The sequence below is a fragment of the Calonectris borealis genome, chromosome 3, assembly GCF_964195595.1.
Source record: "Calonectris borealis chromosome 3, bCalBor7.hap1.2, whole genome shotgun sequence".
In the NCBI taxonomy this organism is placed as follows: domain Eukaryota; kingdom Metazoa; phylum Chordata; class Aves; order Procellariiformes; family Procellariidae; genus Calonectris; species Calonectris borealis.
The window spans coordinates 118,224,833-118,245,290 of record NC_134314.1 but is presented as its reverse complement, the minus strand read 5'-3'; the positions used below and the strand labels follow the sequence as shown (position 1 = coordinate 118,245,290).

At 41.5% G+C, this 20,458-nt stretch overlaps 2 long non-coding RNA genes across 9 annotated transcripts in view; one reads left to right on the top strand and one right to left on the bottom strand.

Annotated features, from left to right (window-relative positions):
• LOC142081084 (uncharacterized) overlaps window positions 1–19,626 on the top strand; it is a 27,413-nt gene extending 7,787 nt beyond the window's left edge. For 2 of the 8 annotated variants that reach the window (XR_012673230.1, XR_012673229.1), the window contains exons 3-5: window positions 10,402–10,506; window positions 11,920–12,090; window positions 18,599–19,626. This is a non-coding gene — a long non-coding RNA (uncharacterized LOC142081084). Of the gene's footprint in view, window positions 1–10,401; window positions 10,507–11,919; window positions 15,942–15,976; window positions 16,327–17,723; window positions 17,743–18,595 lie in introns of those variants that run through there. The other 6 variants (XR_012673228.1, XR_012673227.1, XR_012673226.1 and 3 more) reach the window with 4 other exon arrangements.
• Window positions 18,927–20,458, bottom strand: LOC142081085 (uncharacterized). Its single transcript, XR_012673233.1, has 2 exons — window positions 20,141–20,458; window positions 18,927–19,331 (listed from the first exon to the last, which is right to left on the bottom strand). It is a non-coding gene; the product is annotated as an uncharacterized LOC142081085 (long non-coding RNA).

The following is a 20,458-nucleotide window of genomic DNA, read 5'->3' as shown; positions in this document are numbered from 1 at the left end:
AACAACTAGCTTTGTCCTTTGTGCCTGATGATTAAAAATGTACCTAAGTTATTTAATAATTTTAATGTGGGGTTGTATGAGTTTTCCTAGATTTTTTAATATTTGGATCAATAGTTGTAGAGGGAAAGACTGCAGCACAGTGGAGAGGCAGAATTTAATCTGTCTCGTTCTCATCTGGGCTTGTTTTTCCTAATAGGAAAATCGTGTTGCAAGCAAGAATAACTCCCAATAAAATATTTTATTGTTTTATTCAAATAAGAGGTGTGTCTAATTCTGGTGCTCCTTTTAAGTATCCTGGAAGGTTGGGTGATCCTTCATCTCCTGGCTGTGGTCTACAAGCATGTCATGAGGTACTTGTATGTCCCTCACGAACTACCACAAAGTAATGGCAAGAGAACCTACTTTTATTAATAGTATCACTGATTGAAATTTTCTAATCAACAAATCAGCACAAAACCTTGCAATTACCCAGTCTCAGCAGAGAGAGGAACTTGATGCCTGTGAAAATGCTTAGTTGGAAAAAGACAAAAAAAGATTAAATGAATCACAGTAGCTATGTGTGACATCCCACGTCTTTTTGAAGGATGTGAACAGTACCATTCACTGGGACAATCAAAATGTAACCAAGAGGGTTCTGCAGCGTTGCTTATTTCCACTGGGTATTCATAGTAGGAATTTCACTTCTAAATTTTATTGTAAATTTTGTGTGTCTATTGATTGGTTTTCCCTACAGCCCCACATTTTAAAAATATGTATTTTGGACCAAATCTCAATTTACAATTTTTTCGTTCAGATGCAAATGAAAAGAAGTCTTCCTTTAAAAGTTTGCAAAGCAACAAATCCTTCAAATACAGTAAGTTGCAACTCTGCTCTACCTTGAAAGTATACATGCATGTAAGCCTTCATCCGTAACAGAACTAATTTTCTAAGCTTGTTTTTCTGTCACAGCCTGTAGCCAAAAAATACAGTCTCTTCTTTTCTCCCTGTGGCTTGAATCCTTCAGTTAGCCTGTGCATGCACAAATCTGTCTGCTCCACACAGACACAATAGTCTACCTGGATGGATCTGAATGCAAGATCGGGTTTTCTGTAACAGTCCTGTCCTGTTAGACACAGCAGACATTGTCATGAAACCTTCTGTTTAATCTTTTTATTAAACAAACATTTTCCTAAGTTTGCATAAGCAGTCGCCCAGCCATGGCTTCCACACAGTCCTTTAATAACTAGCAGGGTGTGGTGATTAAGTTTCCTCAGAGGCTTTTCTTCCATCTGACTACCAAAGAGTAATTTATTCCTCATCGCTTATTTGCTTTGTTTCTTCACCTCCTTCGTCTGTCGGAGAGTGAGTTAATAGCTGCCTTTTTAGTGCAAAAAGGGGGTGGGGGATGATTCTTTGAGCCTGATTCCCTAAAGAAATAAGGCTTATGTGATCATACGCTGTCTATCCCAACATTCAGCTCTAATAACATGGAACCCTGTTGGCCATTTCACTTCATATGGAAGGGAGACAGAGGCCTCCAGTCTTCCAGCTTCCTAGCAATTTTATGAAAATGGATGGCTGGGAGGAGGAAAGAGATCCTACTACTACCTTCTAGTAAGGGAAAGCTTGCAGTGTGAACTTGTTTCTTGTTAGACACCTGAAAATTCATTCAAGCTCTCCTTTGAGGCACAGATGTCCGAGACGCCAGTCTTCACTAGTTGCATTGCTGAGAAGTTATTCACGTGGGGATAGCTCTTACCGCAGTGGACACTAGCGAAGAGAAGGCACAGGCAGTATTTTTACTTCGGGTATATGGAAGTTCTGCAGTGAGATGATGGCTATCACAACGTGAATGCATGCCTCTCCTTTGTAGTGGATACGAGGCTGTGCCTCTTATGTGTAGATGGGGTACCTGCGTATGGTTGTCATGGCGCTCTTTCAGATAATACTGTCTTTAAACATTCCTGTATTCTTCTGAAGGTGGAATGTACTGTACTTGGTGCTGAAGAGGTATGAACCGGACACCATTTTTGAGTGTTTGCAACAGAACAAGGTATTTGTTCATTTAGAAGATACATGCTAAGTTTCAAATATCAAAATGATGTGCTTTTAGATTTATTTGGGGTCAAGATGAGCACCTGTCTCTTTGTGTGTGTTTGTTATTTAAATAAGGCCACTGAAACTGTGAAAGAATGTGCAAAACTTGCTTCATACAGCTGATCAGTACTGATCAGTACTTTTAGGTTGAAGGTTGAGTCTTAACAGTTTTTCTGTGTATTAGTTTAATTTTCACTCCTTCACAGTCATGTGTCTGGGATTGGAGAATGTGCCTAAAGGTATTTTACACTATGAAAAAGTGCAATAAATTTCGGCCTTATAATGTCTGTGTTGCTGGAGAAATATGGTTTCCTTTTTTTACATAGGTGTTTTTGGATCCTAAAGACTCCGTTTCTGTTTCTTGGTTTTCTTAGGACAACAACAGCTGCAGCCTTGGCTAGTTTAGAACATGGACAGATGTTTTGTTCCAGATCCAGATGTGCAGAGGAAAGAGATTTTCCATCCACAGCCACATGGGTCCTTCTAGCTGCCACATACTGACCTGTCAGAGAGCAGGTTTTGTGAGTTCTCCCTAATTCATATTAAGCACAGTTAGGTAGATTATTGTAAGCAGTTTAAAGTCCTGGTCTGGGATATGGCAGCTCGCTTTGCCTCACCTGATTTAGCAGTACTCCCATAAACTCTTCTGTTAGCACATCTGAAGAGTGGTGAGGAACTGCTGTGGTTGTTAATCCTATCCACTGGCATTGCTAGACGTAGAAGAAATCATCTGTACATAACCTGAAGCCCTGTTGATAATGGACAAGCATATGGCATCACAGGCAAGACTTCTGCCTGCACAAAGATAAGTGAATACCATTTGGGGACTTGAATATCTAAGCTCAACAAACAGAAAGGAAAAGACTGACTCATATACTTTTACAAACTAACGCCGGTGAGCAGAATCACATTTTAAATAAGGGCACATGTGAAAATGGTTTCTTACACTGAGAAAAATTGTAGATAGGTGGGAACAGGGTATTTGAAGAACTGTTTAGTGGTTTGGGGCACTAAGGAGATCTATTCTGAGTGTGGAAAAAAGTCCTCATTAGATATACATTGGAGTTTTTAAGAAGAAGATGTAGCTGAAGTGTAAGTTGGACTCTGAATGGCGTGCACTCTCTGGGTGGTAGGAATGTCTAAGAGAAATGAGCAAGTATGTCCATGAGCAATGGAATCAGTGAAGCCTGGTTTCCAATGGATTTGTGTCTCATGCAAGTTTTTCCCCTGGCCTGATGGTCTTTGTGTCTGTCCTAGGTGGATCGTCTGATGTCGGATAAGAATGGGGCTTTTGCTACACCCTTTTCCATGGCTGGAGGCACCATTTGGATCTCCTCTTCTTCCTAGTTGACTGCTTACTTCAACTAAACTTGTGACAACTTTGTATCTTGAAACCTGTGATTCACTTTCACGTTTAGTTGAAAAGCAGACACTGGATTCAAAAGTTACTCGAAGAGGAAGTGAAGACAGCGGAATAGGCACTCATACACAAAATATGATGACAAAGGCCTTTTTTGCCTTAGGAAATCGGAACAGTTGGAGAAGGCACTTCCTCCAGATTTGGTGATTTCCAGCACTTGCAAGGTCATCTCAAATTGGGGCATAGAAAGACTAAATGGAAGCAGCACGAAAACCTGCTTTCACATTGCAGCCTTTGAAGCTGTTTTGTAGAGAGCTGGGGTACAGGTTCACAGCATTGTACTCTTGTGGTGGGTTTGTTGGCATTTATTTGGAACTTGGTTATTTATTAGGTAAAAATATGTATAGTTAGAATTCCAGGTGTTGTCTAAATCTGTATGTAGATTACATTTTTTAAACTATTTGTTAGGCAGGTGTTACTGATATAATTAATTTTGCTTAACCTGTTAGTCATCCCAGAGTAATACACATATATTTTTCTAGGTGGGAGCTGCAGTGGGTATGAATGAGAAAACTAAATCCAGTAACAGGTGCATAAAACAATCTACCTGAACTAATATCTAGATCAATTTTAATAGGCACATTTTGTGAACCAGAACAATTTTCTGTAGTTCTTATCAACATTTTTATCAAATCTTCATCCCAGTAGGTCAGAACTCCATTGTTTTGCTAATGCTTTGGTTGACTTGAAAAATAACCCTCCTTTGACTATTTGAGAACCTGTAGCTGAAATATGTGGTAGTGGCAGGCAATGCTTTTGTCCTAGGAAAAAAAATGCTTAAATGGAAAATGAAAGAGGAAACTATCAGGAGAACTGTTCAGAATAAACAGCTGTATGTTTTTCCCCCCTGTCTCTGAAAACTTCATTTAGCTCCAGGCATGGGTTTGAATAAGCTACCTCATGTTTGCTAACACCAGCTAAAAATTTATTCTATACAGAGTAATGTATACCTTGTATCAGACTTAGTAAGAAAAAAAGTAGGTTTCATGTAGATTATGTCATTGCATGTAAAAAAAAATACATGACTGCACAAAAGAAAATGCTTTATCTAGGTGCTTATCCAACTGCAAAAGTTTTTCCAGCAAATACAAAATACCTGTTGAGATAACTAGGATGGGAAAATCTGTGTAGATAGGTGTGACAAAAAGACCTCTTTGCCTCAATGAAATTCTCAGTAAGAATGTACCAGCCACTGGGGCTTGTAACAGAATAATATTTCAGTTAAACAAACTATAACTTATGCTTCTAGAAAGTAGTAATGCTTCTACAAGAACTATATATAGACTAGACCCTAGGATGTGTTGTCTAACGACACAGCTCTTATCAAGGGGTAAGTTCTTTTTAAATGTGAGGAAGTTAATTTCTATTCCCTGCTTTTATATCATTTCATGTACCACTCTATGAGATAGTAGACTTCTGTATTCGATTCCTGCCTTCCAAGCCTTACTTTCTTAATTCTAATAAGCAGTCAGCTTGCAGGGCATAAGCTCTACTTTCAACAGTTGCAGTTTATAATATTGAACAATACCGAGATAGTTAGATTAGGATTCCCCTCTTTAAGGATTTCAGGGTGGTGTCAAATCTGCCAAATGACTCTTTCACAACACTCTGATATAGGTGGCGTGACTGGTGCATTCAAATGACTCCTGCCTGAGCAGTTCTGGGGTTGTTATAAACTAGCATGGGTACCCTGACTGTTCGGAGCTGTACTTGCGTAAGCTTAGCCAATATCTGAATCAACTCCAGGGCCAAGAAAGGTAGTAGCTGTGGTTTTTTAAGCTCCTTAGATCATTTTCCTGCATCGAACATAATGTTTGCCAGCAGGTTAGAACTGAGCCTTGGGTATCATCTATGAGTTTGCTGGGTACATACGGTAAACAAGAGTTGTCTTCCAATTTGAGGCCCCCTTTAGATATCATGAAGGTTTAGTGCCCTCTTCCTGTTTATATCCACACTTTATGTACTATGTGAATCTAAATGAGTAGTTTGGGGTGCTCTTTGTACTTTGAACAAAATGGGTCTCACGATTCTGTGAGTGGAAGAGGTCTTTTCGTGTGACCTTGGCAGCAGACATGGGTATGTGTCCATGGCCGCAGGAGGGACAAATGGTTATGGAAGCTGGAGACTGGGAGAGTACTTATGAGAAGTATCACTACATGTTTACCCTAGCCTGAATAGTCTTCCTTTGATGCTATGTATTGGAAGTGTCCGTATCATGGAAAACAAGATTTAACCACAAAGGCTAAGCAGAGTGTGACCCTGGTGCCCGAGAGCACAGACCATACCCATAGGTCTTCTTCTTAACATGCTCAGTGTAAGTCACAGCATCTCAGATCACATTTTCCAGTACCGCTTTCAGTGTTCCTTCGGTAGTATTTTGAATATTGTCAGCTTAAAAATTAACTGTTGCTCAAGAATATTTCACTGATTCCATTGGCGAATATCTAAGAAAATCTGAAAGCTACAGCTCATGAACAGGACAGTTTTTCATTTAATTTATTTTTCTTTCCTCCTCCCCATGTTTTTTTTCTCCTTGAAGCTGGCAAATCCTTGCGTGTAGGGATTTTTACTCTCTGGTCTCGTGCCCTGAAATATGACCTCATCATTCCAGACCAATTTGTGGTAGTCGTTTAGCGGTATCTCTGCTAGATATGGGGATATTAAAGTTAACAAACAGCATGTAGTTTAACTTCTAGAACCCAGGCTAAAAATTTAGTGCCAAAGCATGGAAAGTCTGTTTTTTTCCCAATGAAAATGAATAGACTGAATTATTGAGACAATAAAGATGGAGTCCCACGATGGTACTGTACACAGCTTTGCTTTTCTTATTGAGGAGAGCTCAGAAGTAATTGACAAAGTAAAATGAATCACACCCTAAATTCCAGCCAGCTTCTCTCAGCAAATGGTCAATAGCCAATAAAGAGAAACAGGCAATTCAGAAAAAGATCCGTTCCCTCTATCTTTGATACCCATTTCAGGATAGAGGAACTCATCCCTCAGAAGGAGGAAGGGATGCTGTCTTGTATGCACAGCTATCATTGCTTAGCTTTCAAATTAATTCCACTCTAACTAGCCTATCCAACCTGTTTTTGTTACTGGGAACAAATGAAAATGCAGTCAGTATTTGCAAATGCAAAGTTCTGCAGAAATATGTGTCATTCTTCTATATTTCATCCTGCTCCACAGAGCAGCAGAGAAGATTTTTTAATTTACCCACTAAGAACAAAGTGCTGATTTGGCTCTGTGGTTCTTGGAAACCGTCTTTGCTCTGCTATTTCCTGTTATTTTCTCAAGTTGTGTATTTCAGATGTGAACGGGGACCTACTCAAAATCTCTTTATGTTTGCAGTGGTATGACATGATTCCTTGGACAGATGTAGACGGGTGTTATTTGCCAGTAAAAAGGGAATGGAAAGCGAACACATGGCAGAAAGTTTTCTCATTTTAGTTCTGAGGATTTAACGCTTACCGCCAACACACCATGGTTAACAGCCTTCCCCAATGCTGACCTTGCTTGACATGTTCAGCAGAGGCTGCATGCTAAATCTCCTAAGACTTTCAGCACTTTGCATGATTGTTGCTCCTTTCATGCTGAGACAAACTTTACACGGCCACACAGTGAGACAGTCCAGGCTCGCTTTTGTAGCGTTGGCAGCGGCGCTTAGCAGCTCCTTTCACACAGCTCTGCTGCAGTCTGACATTGTGAAGTTGTCTGCAGGCCAGATAGTGCTGCAGGAGAAGCAGACACTTTTTTAACAAAATTTCTGGCTGCATTAACAGATGATTAAATTTAAAGATGAGGCATTGCCACTGTGTTCATTTGAATGATTGTGGTGCTTAAGTGTATGCTAGTGTTCGTTGACATATGTAATTTATAGAATTTTGTTTGTGTGTGTTGGGAGAGGGGAATATATCACTGCAGTGATATGACACCTCACCTACTTTCGTGGCCTTATTTCAAACCTTTTTGGATGCCAAATTGAATAAAGTGCTTTCAGAATCTGTGGATGACCTGGCAGGAACTGAATGATTGTCCTTAAAACCATGTGTACTTTCTGTTTTGTGACCTTGGCAGATCAGTGATTGGGAAAGTTGTTCACATGCCATCTGCACCTGCTAGCTTTGCCATGCAGCAATAGATCATTTCCTTTCCAAACATGACTGGCTTCTGATACCAGTGGGAAATTGGCAGCTTTTATATGAAAGCAGTAGATTCCAGTTTCCTCTTTTGGCTTTTCACTGAGATAGGAAAGAAGTTGTTATTGTTATGGTCCCAGTGCTCTGTGTCAGAGCTCTCTTCCCCACATAACTGCTTTTTCGGTCATTCAAAAACAGTTTGTCAATAGTATACGGCATCATATCTTGTATTGTGTATGAGACTGCCCCGAGATCACTTTTTCCCAATATCACAGGCTTAATTCTAAACAGAACTGCACAACCTACAGTGAAAATATTTCCTCCTTCTTTTGTCTCTTGGTCTTTCTTCCTCATTTCTGTGAAAGAATAAGAGTGTGCAGAACAAAGTGGCTATCTGGTGATAGGGCTTAAGAAACAACATACTGGAATTGAAGTGTACCTTTCTCCCTCTTTCTTTGTCATATCAAAAAGACGAGGTGAAGTGGCGTTCACTGTTCTTTCAGTTCTCTTCTCCAGAAATGATGGAAAGCTGTTGCGACTTCTTTGTAAGGGGTGTTTAAATCAGCAGGTAGGGAATCAGTGGTGTTGGGCAGGACGCAGGCAATTGCCTCATCTCCAGCCTGAAGTATCACCTTTGCAGAGAACTGCAAAGGAGCTATGTTGCTGACAGCAAGGCAGTGAATTTTGTTTCCACTCTTAAGAGCATAAAGCAGCTGCATTGGCTTTACAAGTGATTCAAAGATTTGCTCTCCCTGAAAGCTGGGGTAAATTGTTTGTTGCATCTAATGTGTGTCTTTATAAATGTGCACTGTCTTTTTCTTCTTGTCAGTTACTGGAGATGGAGATAGAATCATGTGTTTTCGTCTGTGCTTTCATGTAGCGTTATTAATGAAACAGGTAATTCTATTTGTCTTAAAATCAAGGCAAATATCTCTTGTGTTCTGTCCATCTGTTCCAGACACCAACAGCATGCTCATCACCATGGTATTGGAACAGTCTGGTACACAAATAGCAATCAGCAGTTATTAACATAATATTATTACTTGGTCCATAAAGCTAATATTGGCAGAGATACTAGACGTCACACACTGTGAGAGTTTCTCAGCTGATGTTCCTTGTTCTGCAGAATATGATAATATTCTGTATAAAAATCAGTAAAAGGATGGATTTTTTATTATTTCATGCAAGCAACATAAATTTCCAGTATAATATATATCAAAATTTTCTCTTTACATCCAGTTATTTACAATCCATTGCTATCTTGTTGTAGGACAGCATTCTTTAGAAACAAAGGGGTTTTTTTTACATGCATTGGATCAAATCAAAACACTGAAAGTTCCCTTTTTCCCTTGTGTCTCCCCCAGCTGTTGCTATAGACTGATACAGGAGTGGCTTTTTACATGCAGAAGGCCATTTATCTCAAACTTGAACTAGACGAGTTAAGGTTTATTCAGCATGCGATCTCCTTCTGTAGTGTTGGAGGGGTGGCATGTGATTGCAACCCACTAGGAAACTGAAGTCACTCTCTTTCTCCATACATTAAAGCAGTTGCTTCAATACCTTTTGAAAAGAGTAAAACTCGCTCTCTGCTTTTCTAGCCTATGGAAGGAACATGGGCCTTTCAGACCAACTTTTTTTCAGGACTTAGCTTACCAGGGAAGCAGACTGCAATCCTCCTAAAGATCCTGAACACCCTACAAAATTTGAGGGTTCCCTACCTGTCCTTACTCCCCTTCATACATCTCATTTACACATGTTCAAAAGTCCAACTTCAAATGTCCCTTTTTTGTTGGGTCACTTTTCCTATGATATCATGTAAAGATTTTTTTCGGAGTTGAACAGCCACACTTTTAAAATCTCTGGTATTTAAATTGCTGGTTAAAATGAGTAGATTCCTCTCAGGTGGCATATTTGTGCCGATCTGGTTAAATGAATAGCCCATCTATATATCATTTTTCTTCCCTTCTTAATTAGAATATATTCCTGGGAGACCTATTTTGCAAGCTTGTCTACAGAGACTTCTATACAGAAGTAAGATGGAGCCTTTTCAGCTTGCAGCTTCACAGTTGCAATGTTATAACTATGAAACAAAAGTGAAACCAAGGCATTACAGTTCCTAGGTTTTATATACAACAACTTTTGCTTGCTTTAGATGGCAAATTGCTGCTAAACTAAAATTTCTGTAAGCATTACAGTTTCCATACAAGTGCTGCTATAATGAAAGGAAAATCTGAGCTGGTTGTGATTATGTCGGTAGGCACAAGCAGATTGCGTCAGCCGTTCCTATTCTTTCAGTGAACATGAAACTTGCTGGTCGTGATATTGGTTCAGTCTCCATTTTTATATCAATAGCTTTTTTTAAAAAAAGTTAACTACAATAATTAAGCTTTACAATAAACTAATTAAAAATGTAAATGGATTGTTAAGAACACTGTTGCCAAATGGGCTGTATATGTGTGGAGCCTAACTGAAATGGATGGAAAGGCCAGCAGGAATCTTGTTATAAAAACGGAGGATCATTCTCTACAGTTCAGCTCTGCCTTGAACACTTAGCTTTTGGCTCGACTGTGGGAAGGAGTCTAAAGTACTGGGTGACTTTCATACATGTCTAGATATAATGAAGGGCAAAGTACAGCGTTTTTATGCTGTCATTCTCTTTTATCAATCTCAGTTATTAAGCAAGTGGTGGATATTAAGATCAACCTTGCCTTAAACATTTAATAGACATGTGTCTATTAAACTACATGTGTCCCATTATATTTCTTTCAGGGCCTGTCTCTCATTGGATGCATGCCAGACTGTCCTTCAGGATATAGTCCAGTGAGCAGGAGAAGAAATGTGTTTGAACTTGGCATAACTGCAATGAACATAAAGGTATGGTTGGAACTTTTCTTGGAACACTCTCTTCTGTCTTGCTATTGTAGGCCAGTATCTTGGTTCTCTGCAGTCAATTGCTTTGGAGCAATGTTATTGAGAAAAATGAGTCATTTCTGGCTCAGTTTAATGGGTTTATCAGGACTGAAAAAGCTATAGCTGGACTAACTGCCGTATCCACAGTTCATTTTATGTAGCTCTTCTTATCATGTAGAGTGACTGCCCACCAAAAGAAAATGAAGATGCATCGCTTCAGCTTTTATAAGAAAGATCTGTAACAGGTTTTGTCGTATGCATGAATAGAAAGTGGTTACAGAGGTCGTTAGCTTTCTCTGCTCCTGTGGTTGCAATGTACATCGCAACGTTACGTGTTGCCACTGCACAGTTTCCCCTTGTCCTCTTAATGTTAGATAGGCTGCATCCTCCTCAGCAATCTTTCAGGTTTATGACATGAAGCATAAAATGTAACCACTAAAATAGGGTGGATGATTATTTTGCACAATTTTGAATGACTACTCAAAGTAAGACTTGGAGGAGAGTATGGCCTCATAATTTTATAGAACTGGCTGCCTCCCAACATAGCTGCTCTGAGTGGGGTGGTCATTCAATTTGCCAAGTGTTAAATTAGTACATGGGCATACTCTAGAAAAGATCAGGTGGACTGTTTTGAATTAATGAGGGAAGCTGGGGTCTCTGATATTGTTAATTACGTGTTGATGGAATGCACAGTAGTCCATTGTCCTTTCTGAATTATAGTATTAGAACAAAAAGCAATGAAAGATCATCACAGCGAAAGCTGTCACCCTTGTTCCCATGTGTGCTATCTCTCTTCCATGGGGATCTCTTGTGGATACCAAATAGAAAAGCAAATGTAGTTGTCCTGATTATTTTTTTTCTTCAAGTGCTATCTCACATAATAAGCATCTGTGGCTTTCTGCCCCACCCCACTTTTTGATGCTCTTGATTTAGATATGATATTACTATGTCTTTTGAACCATGTATTTTAGCAGATTTTGTATTTGGACATAAAACCCCAGCTATGGAATGAATATTACATGGGGTAATATTGTGTTAGATAACAGCCGAATTTGAATAGTTAATCTCATGTATTTAAAATGTAACCTTTTTTGCAGAGTACAAAAAGAATCTCATTAGTTAATGAACATAGGCAATGTATGCAGTGTGTAGGGAGTGATTGCATTTAACTATGAATTACTTGATCTTTAAATAGCTTTTTTTTTCTTAAGGTAAAAGGAGCAAATAATTTCAGTACCCTATCTTGAATAACATTCTTTGTAACTATTTTTCACCACAATAGCCCATGGAATGTAAATAGTTTTTAAAATTTCTTAGTGGTGAATTTATAGCTCCTGAAATTATATATCTGTTCTCTCTCCTTTTGTTTGCTTTTAGGGAGAAACCGGAGCTGCTTCATCAGTGCCATTTCCATTCTGTGGTTGGTCTAAGGAAAAGGATCGCATTGATGAATTAGTGCAACAACCCTCCCAGCCATGGAAGAATGCATCTTACAAGAAAATCCATAGGTGACTAATAGGCCAGATTGGTCATCCGTCACCCACAGTGGTAAGCAGTCTTTTGAGATCTGGGAGAAACGTTTTGGTATACCTCAAAATCAGTCTGGATCTAAATGAAATTTAGCATCTAAATACAGAATTTGGAATTTAACATGGTGTGCCTTATGAACAAAAACAAAAAAGAAAAATGAATTTCCACTGTGGGTATTTTAGTCTTGAATCATGCTTTTCCACCACATTTCAGCAATGTGTCCTGTATCTTAATACTTTTGCTTTCGTGTCTGTTTGTTTTTTAAGTTTGTCAGTCATTACACAATGTCATTTAGAATCAACTGAGCACCCTTACACTGTGTTAAGTGGTTCCATTGAATAATGATTGCAAGATTAGCCTGCTAGTAATTAAATGTTGCTGCCTCTTAGCTTGAAAATGAAACACCTCTATGGAATTTAAGTGTTTCTTGCTTTATTTAGATTGTGTGTCTAAATAGTATGGATAGGTATACCAGATCAGTGCAGACAGAGTGCAATCTTAAAAAAAAAAATTTTAAAAAAGCATAAAGAAAAGAGAGAGGGAGGGAGGAAGAAGAGAGCAAAAAAGTGAGAGAAGGAAAACAAATTCACCCAATCATTAAAACCTTGAATTGCATGGAAAATTTTCCACACTTAGCTGAATCCTGAGTGTAATTTCCTAATTTTGCCTTTGTACAATCCAGATAAAGGGTTCATGTCTGTACTCATTTTCACTCACAGATGGGTCTTCAAAATTTGCAAGTGCTAAGTTGTGTAAAATAGGATGTATTGCCTATTTGTTGAAGCCTATAGGTGTACCTATTTCAATAAAGCAGAAGCTAGGTTCCTTGCTGTTTGTGGTCTGAAGAACTCATTGAATGCTTGCTTCTCATATTGGCTTTACTACTATGCAGAGCTTTATCACTTGAATTCACTGATTAATGTTTTAAGCAGAATGAAGCCTTTATTAATTTTATTTTTTCAAAATCTGCTACCAAAAATCACATTATATCTCCGTTCAAAGACAGTTCTTTCCCTCTTCAAAGGCTTTATTGAACTGGTCTGTACCATCCTCCTCACAGGACTGTAGTGGTGTGCCCTTGTATGATACAAATGATACAAATGATGAGCTTCTGTCTGAAATAATAGGGATGATACCTAATCCTCAACCGACATGTGAAGGTTTTTAGATAAAGGTTGTCAATGACAGGTCTGTCAGCTAGCCTCAGTTAGTTCTGTCTGTCCTGTGTTAGGATGAAGGTGAAGGCATTTGACTCTCTTAACAGATCCAGAGCCTGAGCTTTTTTCCTTGAGCTTTTGTTACATTTAAGGATTCATGCTGAATATCAATAATAAAGATGAATCCCATCTGGTTTTCTGTTGATTGTTAGTTTAATTTAGTGTATGACTACTCAAAGTTTAGTCTGCCAGCCAAGGAAAGTATGCAGTTATCAACATTACTGATAGGATAAACCAATTATGTAAGCTTATTTTCAAATCTCCCCAAATCCCATAATACTTAACAAAGTAAAACTCTTGAGTGGAAATGCACCTGTTTACAGAAAGATACAGCATCAAACAGAGGTTTCATTTAGAGCTTTGGGTAGACTAAGTGGCCTTGTTGACTGATTCTTTGCCTGTTGCCATTTTTAGGCATGAAATATAGCAGGAAACTGAAAAGAAGGTATGGACAAGAAAAACACAGAGTTGTAAGAAAGACTTTTGAGAGTTATAAGAAAGACTTTTGTGCTTAAAAGGCTGTGGAGGCCCAAGCACTGAAAAGATCAGGATGTGGTGTGTTTTGGGGGTCTAGTTAGTGCTGCATCTTTGAGCTGTAACAGTATTTCTCAAACTGTGTGTCCAACCATTGCCTTGGCAGGACTCCAGATTAATCCTGTGTGGGGAGAGGAAAGTGCCCGTGGGGCTTGGCAAAAGTTGCTCGTCCTTTCCTCATGAAGATATGCATTTGCTCCTGCGTAGTGTGGGAGGTGGCTCCTCCTGTCTCTCTGCATTTGTAGCCACCATGAAAACAGATAATTCCAGAAGACAGTCTAATATGCAATTGCAGACCCAAATGACACGGAGGTCTGAGACCGTCTCCTGACACACAGCCAAATTGTACATGCACGTGCAAGAGGTTTCACAAGCCTGCTAATGAATGCCCCAAACCAAGTTAGATGGAGCTTACACGGGATGAGTAGGGAGAGAATAAAACGCCAAGGGGCAAGAAAGACAAAAAAGCACAAAGAACAGTGAGAAAGAAATTCAAAACATAGATCATGGGAAGTGTCAAATGGTATTACTGATGTCAGGCCATGAAACAAGGGGGGCATTCTGTTGTTGAATCACGTTACAGGCCCCCATAGGTGTGCAACACACAAAGTATGGAAGATGCTGTGTAAGGCAGGTGTGTAAAAAGGATGAGCAAACAGAGGGGGATTGTGAACAAAGGAAAATTGAGAAGAAAGTTTTTGAAAAAGGAAGAGGTCAGAAGAGCTAATAACGGCACATAAGCTGGTATTGAAGAAAAGGGGTGAGACAGTAGAAGGAAAGATGAAAGAAAGTACAGCCACTGATTTGATTTGCTGTTTTTCATTAGAAATGTATCCTTTTGCCACTTCTGGATGCCATACACATATATAAGAAAATACAAGCTTTTCAGCTTAACAGGGTGAAACTCCCTTCCAGAACCCTGGCATCAAAACCACCCACAAAACGCAATAAAACAACCTCCAGTGTTAACTCGATGTCAGTGTTAAATAACATCCTGTGCCAAGCAGGGAGATGTCAGCCCAGCTGGATGAATACATGCCAGAGCATTTAGATGATAACTGGTATGATGAATCAAACTCTTAAGCAAATAGATACCTAGGCAAAGAGCAGAGCGACCAAATTCCATGGTGCACTACCCTGCTATCTCAGCTGGGTTGCAAAACAGATGAGTCAGAGGTAGAAGATAGCCCTTGGCAGTATCTGTGGAGAGTACTATGATCCCCACTTAAACATACCCGTGTGTTCTTACTTCCTGATGTTTCTGGGCCCTTTTCAAGTGTGCTTTCTAGCAGTGCTCTGCCCCAGTGTCTATGTGGCAGTCAACCAAGGTCTGCATCAATAAGAAAGGGTTCATTTACTAGAAGGAAACGGGTGCTGCAAGCAGGACATCAGATGCTCAGGAGACGGCAACCTCGGAGTCCAACCTCCTGTGGCACAGTTGTGGTCCAGAGTTTGAGCTGCCATTATAAAAACAACAAACAGGCGAGATCCTCAGCTGGCGCAAAGCCAGAGAAGCTCAGCATATTAGCTTGAGCTCCGTCTTCTTTATCTCTTGTTGCACTGAAGATTATGATTAAAAAGATCCCCAGGATATAACAGATGAAGTAAAGTGTACTGAATTCACCAGCAACCTTAAGTAAAAGCCTAAGCTGCTTAACTTATCCTTGGAATCATTTTACCACTGAGCTTTTTTTACCTTTCTTGTGGGTGCTGTCATAAATGGCCTGTGGGAACAGTGGAATTGTCATTTCTGGACGTTTTCAAGAATATCGCTATTGGGACTGAAATAGATGCAACTGAAGCAGAGGAACTGACTAGATCATCTCTTGGTGTCTCTTCCAACCTAACTTTTTTCTATGATTTTAGCAAATGCATTCAGTTACTGTCCTAAGCTTGCAGTGTTACGCTGCTTCCACTAGGCTTGTGTAACAAAAGCCCCAACTACCAAACCCCTCTGCTTCCTCCATGGCTACTCGTGCAATACAAAATGTGGTATTGACAGTTTTGCAGAAGGTTGGGAAATCAAGATCTGAACCGTGGTGACAGTGTAAAGTAAAAAGTAAAGAAAGATATCAAAGTTATTAGGCAGCCAGCTTATTACAGTGTTTCATGTCTTGCTCAAAATAATTTTCTACTTCAAATTTGGGTGACAGTTGCCACAAAAACTCCCACATGCTCACAACAGTACTGAAGTAAACTGGGCCTGGATTCGGAAGAAACGAACCAGAACAAGGTGCTAGATCTCCTTCTAGGAGTTTCCCAAAAGAGATTTAGCTCACCAGAGTTGGACATCTGCTCTCCGAGCATCCTGCTATCCCTTCACATCCACCAAGTGCTTCTGATGCTTCACCCTGCCTGTATCTGCCTGGCTTCTGCCTGTGATAGGAACGAACATGAAACCTCTGGCTCCATTCCCCTCACTGTAGGATAAGAAAGCACAGGCCGTATGAGGCAAAAACGAGAGGCAGAGCTGTACATCAGCTGTTTCCTGATTTACAGACTGGTAAGATCCATTACACTATCGTTACCTCCCTTCTGTAAGAAGCAATGTGTGATAGTGGACCAGCTCTTTTAAATGGTTCCAGAATATCATTTTCCTCTCCACTTCTGTTTTTCTGACATCAGACTACACCTGAGTATGGGTTCATTTGTTCTGTCCCTCCCAGTGGTACCACAGGGTCCATCAGCAACTTACTTCTCCTTTGCCCTTTACTTTCTAAATCAAGAATTAATAAGGAGAAGAATTTGCTAACACCATTTTGTGTTAGCCATACACTAACTGTGTGCTGCCAGCACATCAGAAATGGACTGATTATATTGTCAGAAAAACATTGGTAGCTGACAAGTCCTGCAGGGAGATTAAATACATGGGAGGACTGTGAGCAATATGAGAGAGACATGCTGCTATTGATAAGCTAAAATCAGTGTTTGTTCCCGATATCACAAGAGTCAGCTGCAATGTCTCGGCTCGCTGTTGTGCATTCCTGGTACCTGACCTTCTCCGCGTGGCTGTTGTGCATCTATTAGCCTGCGAGCTTCCCACTACATGGATCAGACACTGAGAAGTGAGAGGGGAGAGGAAGAGCAAAGGAAGGCAGGAGGGGAAATAAATACCTAAATTGTTTTTTTCTGATTTTAGACATAGTCTAGGGAAAAGGACACTGGCAGGAGCCGAATGATATCTGAACACTGCTGTGCTAACATGACAGCTTTATGAGGAGGCAGTACTGGGTCAGAAGCCTGATTCCCCCTACCTTTGGTTCAAGAACTGTTACACAGGGGAAAGAAAGACATTTTCAGGGTAAAAACTATGGTAGAGTGGTAGAGAGCAGACCTGACACCTTCCTTTGCCCTCCGACTGGGTGGCGTGGTTATGTAGCTAAAAAACATTGACATTTCATATGAAATGAGGGCAGACGAGGAAGGTAGAATGAATCCTATGCAGCTCGCTGCTTTCTGCAGGCTGCAGTCCACACAGGCGATACCCTCACAGTCCCACTGACAGCCCCGCGGCAGAGCAGGCATGTAAGCTCCGTACTGCAATGCAAAACCTGAGCTCATGCAGCTGTAACATTTCTCCTCCATCATTTGTGCTGTTTTTCCTCCTTCCTCTCCCCTCTTACACCTGCCTGCAGCCACTGCAGCTTGCTTTCTCTCTCCCTCCTATCCCCTGTCCTCCTGTCCCCTCATTTCCCAGAGCCTCCTCTGGCACATGTCTTTTGTGGCCTAGGGAGGAGAGAGGTGGGAGCAGAGGATGGCAGGTCACCCAAGTGAAACCAGGAACCAGCAGAGTTCAACCTCAAAAACACGAGTTGGTGGGTCAGGATACTGCCCTGGGGTGGACAGGACTGGAGAAGGCGATTACAGTTCAAGGTAATCTGTGCTCACGGCTTTTCCCAGGCTGCTCTGGTAGAGCGCTATGGCCCAAGCCAAAGGAAATTCTGCCGCTGATTTCACTAACAGGATAAAATCAGCCTCTATTGGCACAGGCAGAATTCGGCCCTGAAGGTATATGAATAATGTTTCCCTAACTGACATCTGATACTGCTCCTTGCATTACGCTCCTGTTGGCGAGAGACGAGCGAGGCCTCTCTGACCGTCCAGTGGTTCGTGGTGTTCAGGACAAACTATGAATACCCACTGAAGGAAGGAGGAGGAACAGGACAGAATGTGATACACGGGTTATAAATCATCGCTCCCATCCCAGCTAGAAACCAGGCGGGGGTCCTGAGCCTGTTCATCCAGTTAAACGGGTACACGTGCAGACACTCAGCTGCAGATGACATCACAGCAGCAGATGACCTCAGCCTGCAACACAGGCAGCAGAAAGCCCTCCCTGCACCTCCCTGCAGAGCTGAAGTAGACCCACTTTTCACACTGCCCTTACACCCAGCCTGGAGCCATGGGTTGCTACGCCTGCCACGCTGCTGGTTCAGTCGTACAGATTAAATATGCTCGTCTCAGACACGGAAGCTATTATTTCTCTGAGATGAAACAGCATCCCACACTCTTATTAACCTGTGCCCTACTTCAGAAGTAAATCTAATTTGCGGCTTGCATAGCTAGCTAGTGCTGGTGTTGGTTTGTCCCTGTGTCTGCTCTGACTTCGCTGGATGCAGCACCATATGTGCAGAGCCCTATTTACTGTGGCCTGTAAGCATTATTCCTCACAACAGAATGAGGAATCGGGGTGGTTGGAGCTTTTTGTTTCACTGGGGAAGAGAAAAGCACAAATGTAAAAATGTCCCTGCAAATACAATTTTTGTATTCAGCAGAGAATGACGTGCTGTCTGCTAAATGAAGTTTGTCGTCTGGGATGTTCCTGCACATCTGGTCACCTTCCACAGAGCATCTCAAGAGTCGCGCTGTAGAAGAGTTTCAAAGGATTCGCTGGATTTCTGATGGCAAGCGTCAAACAAAATGGGTATCGTTTCACAAATACACAAAGTAAAGGGAAAGGGAAGTAGAATCTTCAACGATGGCCACCACTGAAGCAATACGTACAGTAATTTATGCGGCAGATTCATCTGTAGATTATGTTACCTAAGAAGCAATGCAAGAAGGCAAAGGAAACCCAAAACCTTTTTTAACGAATGCTCGGTATTTTCAATTATAGTTGGCAGAGTTTATTGGCTTTTTTTAAGGAATTGAACATAACTATATTAAAACCATGAAGATGCATGGAGCATGAGTGACTTTTCATGATCTTATTGGGGGGGGGAAAAGGACAGGGCTGTGCAATTTCAGTTGCTCTGGGGATTCAGCTCTGTTCTGTTGCTGTCCGACGGGAAGGCTCCCGTTCACGCCGGTTATTTCGGCAGTCCCTTAGTGTACTTACACGGCTGGTGACTTGCAGCTTGGTGGAAGTCAGCACGTGCACAGATTAACATCTAGATGGCTGCAGTAACGCCTCCCAGCTTGCCATATGAAGACGACGTCCTACGCACGCTTCCCTGTACAGGATGTTTCAGTCACCTCGCAATCCATTTGCGGATTGTTCCTCCTGTCCTTTGAGCCGGTTGGAAGATAAACTTTGGTCAATGTATTATACTATGCCCTTTGTAATGAAATAATGTCAGATAATATGTATTTAGTGGGGATTTACATTCCCGAGCTGATTACAAGGAGCTGTTAAGACTTGTAATGTTTAGCAGCACTCTGCGTACGAGTCTAGAGTGATGTATAGCGTTGCAGCGATGTGCTCTTTCTGATGGTGTTGAAAAGGCTAGGACTTTGTTAGGAATAAATCTGAAAGCATAAACAACTAAAAATGCCAGCAATAAAACTTGATATTCAGTAAGAATTTGTTTTAAGTGGTTGACCAGAAAACTAGCCTCCTATATTCTGAATTCTTCCAGCTTTAACAAGTCGTTTGCTCTGAGATCCCAGGCGTGCGACAATCTCTCCCTGCTTGTTTCCCAGCAGTAAAATGAGCGTAGTAATATTTACTGTGCCCAAAAAGTGTTATGAAATGTGACTAATTAACGCTTTTGATAAAAGATGCACTGGCGTGCAAAAAGGGATTGTTACTTATTGATGTATGGGGAGAAGAGAGGTCGTAACTCCTACAGACTGCTATAGATGTCGTTGCGCTGCCAGCCACCCCTGTTGTTCCTGTTTTTATTACAATGCCTCCATTTTTACCCCTCACCCGACAGGAAGGTAAGCGGCACAAAAGGCAGCAGAGCGGGCTCTGCTCCTGCATCTCCCCTTCCCAATCTCCCTGCGGCCGCAGGCCTGTCCCCGTTTTAAAGGCGAAATGTTTACGACCCTCCCCGGCCCGGGCCTGCCTCGCTCGTCCCTCCCAAAAAACCCACCTGGCCAAAGGCCTCTCGGAAACGTTTTACACCCCGGCCGGTACGCGGATGTCGGGCACCGGCAGACCCCAGGCGGGGCTCGGCATCTCCTCGTCCCCTGTGTTTACAGCGGAGGAAATGCAACCAACGGGAAAAATAAAGCTCTGGCTGGGCCGTACCGGGAGGGGTATCGATCCCAGACGGAGGGAGGCCCGGGCGCGGCACCTCATGGCGGGGGTGGCCCGTTCCCCGCAGGCCGGCACCGCCGCAGGCCGGCTGTTTCCCGCCCGGGGCGCCCGGTCGCCCCCGGCCGCAGCCGCCCGCGGAGGGGCGCCCTGC